The sequence below is a fragment of the Salvelinus sp. IW2-2015 genome, linkage group LG32 (assembly GCF_002910315.2).
Source record: "Salvelinus sp. IW2-2015 linkage group LG32, ASM291031v2, whole genome shotgun sequence".
NCBI lineage: Eukaryota > Metazoa > Chordata > Actinopteri > Salmoniformes > Salmonidae > Salvelinus > Salvelinus sp. IW2-2015.
In genome coordinates this window covers 13,068,914-13,077,351 of record NC_036871.1, presented here as the reverse complement: position 1 = coordinate 13,077,351, position 8,438 = coordinate 13,068,914, and positions in this window count along the sequence as shown.

The following is an 8,438-nucleotide window of genomic DNA, read 5'->3' as shown; positions in this document are numbered from 1 at the left end:
ACAACCACAGTAGCTACATGACAGAACCCTTAGTTTCTCTCCCAAGAATTACACAGTGTTTGGCCACAATTTATTTCGACACATTATTACAAATAATAATTTTGACCAGTTTTTATTCCACACCCAACCTCCCATCCCATCCCACAACCCCACCCATTCAACATGTCTCCATCCAATGTATCCAATCTAACTTTGTCCCAGAAGCATTTAACCATAGGGCAGTCCCACACAGTGACGGTTGGAGCCCTTCAAGATGAGCGAGGATACATCTTCTTTTTTTATGAGCATGGCCTTGTTTCTATTACAGCATATTGGATGACTGTCATTCATATTCCACTCACCCAGCTCAATGTAACATCAGTATGTGATATACCCATCATGAGGTTGCTACAACCTGGCCTATGAATGAAAGTTTACAACATAGGTGCACAGGTTGAGAGAAATTTGAGTAATCAAGGTGACAGACATTGACACATTCGGATCTACAGTAGGGTGTAATCATTAGTCCAACAGTTGCAAACAAGAGTTTCTATTGGACAAATTCAGGTATGTTATTCCCCGCTTCATTCTGTTTGCTTCCATTTAAGAAACAATTTTCAACAGAATCGGTGGAATGAATCCCCCCGATCACACACAAACACAGTTCACTTTCATAGCAGCCACATACAAACGGCATGATCACTTTGCTTGTTGTAAATCCTTCTCGCACCTACGCTCTCTCCTCCTCTCACCTGTTCCCTTCGCTTGTGGAATTCAGTTCACGACACATCAGCTGTCTGTGACCAGGCAAAAAAAGAATTCCAAGCCAAACCTTCATATCATAACCGCTAACCGCTACACACAGCTTACATTGATGTCACCATATTAGCTAACGGCAAGTCAACATAGCTACTAGAACTAATGTGTTMGTAAACCCGCTTYAATCATGCAGTACAGTGTATAGTTAGCAAGCAGTTTAACAGTTACACCGGCGTGCCCCAGTAGCAATAAATTAATAAAACCAAAAGCTTACCTTGACTTGGAAGAGTTCCAGTGTTGGATAGCCAGAGCCAGCTAGGTAACATAGCATCCTTCTCTGTTTGAGCTGGGTGTTTGAGTAGGCTGAACTAGCTAGCTAAGTAAATGAAAGTGAACMAGAAATACAGCCGMTATGATGYAAAATGCCTCATACCGGCTGTATTTATGTATTTTGAAAGTTAAAGATCTTGAAAACTTGATTGCTGACATGCATAACATTTTGGAACTATATCAACAAGGACTAATGAAACAAATACCAAAAGATAGTTTTTGGGTGGACTTTTCCTTTAAGGGACCTAATGGGAATGTTGCTGAATGTCCTCAGGACATGCCCTGTTTGCTGGGATGCTGGATTGCATGGAGACAATACTATTTTTCAGTCTCATCAACTGTAGGCTACTAACAACAGCAGCTGCATAGTCTAGCCCACTATGCGCCCTGTCCCTCTGGCCAGATTAAAAGAAGCGGTAACATTGTGTATTTATAGCCCATTTCTTTGTGAGGAAATGTGAATGGGATCAAATTTGGSCTGAATAGGGTACCAAGCTCAGCCCTGTTTCATTGTCCAATCATGTTGCTTTCTGTGTCTGTGCCTAAGAACCCCTTTCGCCCTCAAAACAGCCTCAATTCTTTGGGGCATGGACTCTACAAGGTGTCAAAAGCGTTCCAAAGGAATGCTGGCCATTTTGACTCCATGGGGCATTATCCTGCWGAAAAAATAATTTTGCAGATGGATACACTGCTGGCATGAAGGGATGCACCTGATTGGCAATGATGTTCAGATATCCTGTGGCATTCAAACATTGCTCCACTTTTATCAAGGGGCCCAATGTGTGCCATGAAAACACACCCCACACTATCACACCACCACCACCAGCCTGCAATGATGGCACACGGCACGATGGATACATGTACTCATGTGGTTTTCTCCATACCCTAGTCCTCCCATCAGCGTGAAACAGCAGGAACCGGGATTCATCAGACCAGGCAATGTTTTTCCAATTCTCCAGTGTCCAGTGCTTTTGTTCCTTAGTTCAGTTTCTTGTTGAAGGAAGTGGAACTCTGTAAGGTYGTCGGCTGCCATACACCATYCGTGTCAAGGTAGGACGAGTTGTGCATTATTTTATAGGTCTCTGGGCACCAATGTCGTACTGGACTGTCAGTTGACTAACTTTAGCCCGTCTGTTGCTCTGCACAATTGGTGTCAACCTCCTTTGTCCTCTTTCATCAATGACCTGTTATCAACCACTGGCCTGCCGTTGGCTGGATGTCCTTTGGGTGGTGGACCATTTTTGACACATATGGGAAACTGATGAGGGTGAGAAACCCATCAGTGCTACAGTTCTTGACACACAMAAACTGGTGCGCCTGGCACCTACTACCATACCCCGTTCAAAGGTMCTTAAACATTTTGTCTTGCACATTCACCCTCTGAATGGCACACATCCATGTCTCAATTGTCTCAAGGCTTAAAAATCATTCTTTAACCTGTCTCCTCCCCTTCAGCTACACTGAAGTTTATTTAACAAGTGACATCAATAAGGGATCATAGCTTTCACCTGGATTCACGTGGTCAGTCTATGTCATGGAAAAAGCAGGTGTTCCTAATGTTTTGTACACTGTGTAGGCTAATATATGCAGAATTAGACAATTATTGATATAAAAAATGGAATTATCGATATCAATAATTCAACGTTTTCATATCAATAACAAAAAAATCAGATCCATTTTTTTAAATGATTGATATCTATATTTAAATTCTCCATTGAATCCTATGAGGAATATTGACATCCATTTTTTAATTATCGATACATAAACATCTAATAATTTATATTGATCATTCAATTATATATATTTTTTTATTAAATGTTTTATATAGATAATTCCATTTTTAATATCGATAAATTTATTGATATAAAATTGAATAAAATTGATATTGAATAAAATTATTGATATAAAAATATAAAATTATCGATATAAAAAAATTCTATGAATATATGTTAAAATGGCTTTTCATATTTCTCCATTGAACCTATGGGGAATTATTGATATAAAAATAATTATTTTATATAAAAAAATATGATTATTGATATAAAATGTTTTATGAATATATGTTAAAACGGCTTTCCATAGCTATGGCAAAATATTCATTTTGACAATAGATATTCTGCCAGCTAAAACAACTGGGATGTTAGTCCATCTACTGTGATCGGATTGAATTGATTTAAATGTTCCATTAAAGTTTCTGGCAATGGTTTTACCTAACGAAGTAAATATATCTGCTCCCAAATACTTTAAATGGGAAACGATTGGGATTCCATAAGTAGAGATGGAGTCCTCCATCGGGGTCTTGAGAGGCAGTAGGGCTGATTTGGTTAGATTCATTTTAGAACTYGAGATGAATTTATCTATGATCTTCAATGCGTTTGGGAGCGATTGACATACATTGTCTAGATATAGGAAAATATCATCTGCGTATAATGAGATGAAGTGATCAATAGATTTAAGGTAAATTTGTGTTATTTCCTTCGATTGACAAATTGCCTGGGCAAGGGGTTGCATGGATAATAAAAATTGCAAAGGAGAAATCAGATCGCCTCGCCTGCTGCTTCTATTGATTCTGAACGGAGCAGAGGAGATTTTGTCTCAAAAGTTTTTTTATGGCTGAGGGATTGGCATATAGTATTTGAATCGTATTAATTAAATTGGAGCCAATTAATCACACATTCTGTACAGCAGCTCCTGACCCAACAACCACAGGGAACAGTGTCATGTGTCATTAACCCAAGAATAATGTCTAGGGCCACAAGTCTCAGAATAATTTCCAGTTCAGGAAGTATTATCATATGATGAAATKAGATGTTGAAATAAGGTTCATGCAGGTGATAGTTGTCTTTTATTASCACTTTGTTTTCTGGAATCAGAGGATACTCTGATGAGAAGAGAGGGTTGGGTGGATGGGAGGAGAGGGTTCCTGGAAAGACAGTGGTGATGTTTTATGTAAATGCCTGGACAGCATTACTGAATGGTTTCAAACAAGCCAATTAACCAGCAGGAAGCAAAATCAAAACAAGCATTGCGTGAATAACTGAAAAAAATTTGCTTTGTGTTTGCTTATGCATGTGTGCTACCTTGGTGTGTACAGTATACACCTCATAGGCACCAGATGCCAAAATATCCARTATTGTATGGTAGTAAGGCTWKTRWRSCCCTGTCGTTTCCCCTTGACAAAAGTTTTTTTCTAACCTCTGGTACAGTGTTACCAGAGGTTAGAATAATAAATACTTCCATAAGACTAAACTCATTGACTGTATAAAATATAGACTTAACATAGCAGCTATAGTGTAGAGCGACAGGAATGTCAAACTGTTAACCCGTAATAATGTAATTGAATTGAGAGACAGAGTTGATAAAATAAGAGGCATTTAGGCAAATTGACAATGGTTCGCTATCTTGAGTCGCCAAGATGTACTYAGCAAGACATAATCATCTCCTTGTTGATTGTAAAAATGGGGACAAGCTGCCCTTCATTTCCAAAAACAAATGATTAAAATGTATTTGACACAATAAAAATGTGTCAAGTTTGGTTCCTGTCAAACCTAGGGAAATCAGTTTTCTGTATGTTACAGGGAGGAAACGTTTGAGTGCCGGTKAGAGCTATTATGAAGCTGCTCTACACTACATATCTATAACATATCTTCGCCGCTTCCTTTATATTTGTATCATATATCAATGAATGACAGAATTTCACAGTCCCTAACCCTGGGGACAGTTTTGCACCATGTTAAATTTAATCAAATCAAATTTTATTGGTCACATACACATTTTTAGCAGATGTTATTGCGGGTGTAGCAAAATGCTTGTAAAAAACAAATGTGACTAAGACCTAAGACACTGACTTTATCCTCTCATCCCCTTCCTTACTCCTGAATTCCACATGGTTGACTGGACTGGCCTGGATGAGACTGGCCTAGACTGGAAGGTTTGGCTAGTTCATGTCCCATTGGCTTTCGTAGGCTTCATGACTTTGAAGTTTGACAAGCTCAATTTTACAGCCTCATGCAATTAACTTCAGTAAACCAGTTCATTTCCAAATGTTATGTCATGACTTAATCACRGAGCATACAGTGGACAGCAATCGACCATGACCACATGCTAATATGGTTTATCCTAATAACACACTGTTGATGACAGTGGTCTCCTTACAGTACTTACAGTCTGGTCAATTTATCGTACAGTACTGAAAACTGTACAATAAAAAAAAAAAAAGTGAAGTTACTAATCAATTGAATTATTCCACAGAATTATTGAGCCTGCAAACATCTGGTCACAAGACTTGACAATTCTCCTCCTTTCTCTGTCATTCTACCATGACACACAGGTCAGAGTTCAACAGCCAGGGCTAACTGAAGGATTAACGTAAAGGTGTGGACGCTGCCTGACAGCTGAGGAAAAGCAGCAGGTGACACGAAGGAGTCAGAGAGTCGGGGGAGCTACAGTAAGACCGATCAATGACAGAGGTCGGGGATAGGATTCACACTCTTTGGTGTGCTTTGTCTCGGCTTGCCTGTTAAGCATGCGTCTTAAACAACATGCTAATGCTAAATGCATCTCCTCTTCTCTTAGATGGTTTGGGCTTTGAAAGAAAGACATGACTGAGAAACAGTGCAGTGAGGGTTTTGCSATGTGTTGTAACAAACCTGTCTTTGGTAGGCTGGATATGATGACGTCTGACCGCTTAGTCAATTCGGGGACTACGGAGCATTTTCACCTTGGTGGCTAGAGGGTTCTGAGCTTGATTCTTCTTGAAAAACAATATCCCCAAATTTGCAGCAATATAGTACCTAGCACATGCAACTCAGCCAATTTCTGTCACCAATTCTTACTTTTAAGTCATTACTTTCTTTATAACTTTGTCCCGAAATCCAACCCCAAGGGCTGGTGTGAGATCTTGTCCTTGTGGAACGATTTGCGAAACATTTCCAGTCCTCGTCCTTCCACCGCTAGTGCATCCGACTGGGCAGAGGAATGTGTTCAGCTAGAGAGAGGCCTGTAGGAAAATACTCCTCAGTATTAAAACTCAGTCCAAGTTCATAAATCTACACTAGCCTGTTTTAAATGTACTGGTTCTAATCACACCATTTCTCAAGTCTCAAGTTTGTGTTTGYGTGTTACATAGAACTGGTCCAAAGCACGTCACTAGGATCCACATAAAACAGWTGCTGGTGAACTTCAACCGACCATGTGAACAGTGTAAGACCAGGGTCTGACTAGTTCTGTAGCCACAAACCGGAGAAAAYATTTTTACATGGAGAACAAGTTCAGGTACAACCGCCTCCGTATCAAAACATTTTCTCACGTTAAGTGCATCCTGAACAGGACCCAGACCATTACTGACCCAGACAGGTCAGAAGATCATATGCAAAATTATCTATTTAGGCAGGAAGTGGGCGTGTTGGTGGAATAGGGAGTTGTTCCTGTGTGTGGGAAGACCACCCAGTCCTACCCCAGCTCTGCTCTGGGAGAATTACTGTAAATCAAGCTTCACTATGGGACTCTCACTCTCAAGTAGGAAACCTGGCACAGTTGCAAAAAACTAGCCCGGGTTATTTACTGGAAGAATGGCTGCTGACGCTATGAAGCTTTGCGTTTTTCATACCAAACATGTTTACAAATRTGTTAACACTTTCATGTGGATGGTTTTATAAGAACAGGGATTCTAACRATAGCATCGTTGTTAGACTTCACCTGTAGGATCTTAGCACGCACAAAACTAATTTTTTACCAAAACTCATTCCCATACTATCCAATGTATTACTCTTCTTTAAAATCTCATCTCCCTTACACTTAGCTCTATTTAAACCACTTGTAACCATGTGATTAGGCTACCACTGACAAGGTGAAGGCACAACGCTCTAAAGCAGGGGTGGGTAACTCCAGTCCTCGAGGGACTGATTGGTGTCACACCTTTTCTCCATCCCTAGCAAACACAGCTGATTAATCAAATCGCATTTTAAACTGAAGATCATGATTAGATGATTATTGGAGTCAGGTGTGTTAGCTGGGGCAAACGTGACACCAATCAGGCCCTCGACGACTGGAATGACCCACCCCTGCTCTAAAGAATACAATAGTCTATGACAAAGGTTACTCTACGCATATGAAACCTACATTATTGAGTTAGTAAATTGGTCAATAAGACAAGCGTATYCTGTCATGGGAACTGAGGGGGAGTTCAGAGTTTGGATTAAACGGCGGAGCCAAAGACTCCTTATGGGGTTAAGAACGACCCCACTGGGCAAAAACTTGTTGAATCAACATTGTTTCCACGTCATTTCAAACCCCAAAAATGTATGTGATAACTTTGMATGAACGTGGAWAACTAATTGGATTTGAAAAGAAGTCATCAACCTAAGGGAATTTTGTAATTTTTCTCACCCAACTTTTAACCAAAATCCAATGACATTTTGTTGATTTCAMGTTAGATGAAAACTCAACCACATGTAAATCAAAACTAGACGCTGGGCTGTGCCAGTGGGATTACAGATCATGGCTATCTATTAGGCCRACGTGCCAAAAGTCTGAGTGTTGTGCCACAAGGTTGGACATTCAGCTCGCTCTGAAAGGAGGCGTTGCCAAGGTAACAGTTGTCCCTCTCCCATGTACTCTCCCTAATTGAGTCTTGTATTATGGAGGGTGAATTCCACAAGCATACAAAGAGGGGATTATTCCCCCTGGCCATAGACTCACTTAAGAGGTTGTTGACGGGAAGAGAAAGGGGTAGAGGGGGAGGGAGAAAGTGAGGGAAAGAAAAATAAAGGGGGGGTTGAGGTGAATAAAGAGAAGGGAGGAGAGAGAGTGAACGAGGGGCGGGGGGTTTGAGGTTGGATTTTTGACTGTGTGCCACAGTGCTGTTCTAATGATCTCTGTTGGTTGCTAGGAAGTCTGTTCTGTTGCTCTCCGGACAGTTGGGGTCTATGCCAGTCATTCTGCAACAGTGGCTTTTCACAACACACATMATTCCTGGCTGTGYTCTTGTCTATTACACTAGTGGTTAGGTCACTGTCTGATGTCTCTGGGTTTTAGGTTGGCAATCTCAGATATACAAAATCATCTCCGAAGGTCAAGTCATTCTGACACTAGCCCAAACACGAGTCCCAAAAATCAGTTAGTATGGCATTGCCATCTCCTATGTCATTGTCCTGCCAAAACAGCACAAACAGATAAGGGACTCAGGCTAGTGTCAGTATGAYTTGACCTTCGGRGATGATTAGTAATTATGAGGTAAAAGAACACTCAGCAGTGGGTTCTCGGTGGTCTCAGCTTAGATAGAAATAGAGACATCCTGTATGGAAGACTTCATGAAACAAAGTTTATTGATACAAAATAACCAAAACAATAGATGAAATGTCTATATTGGG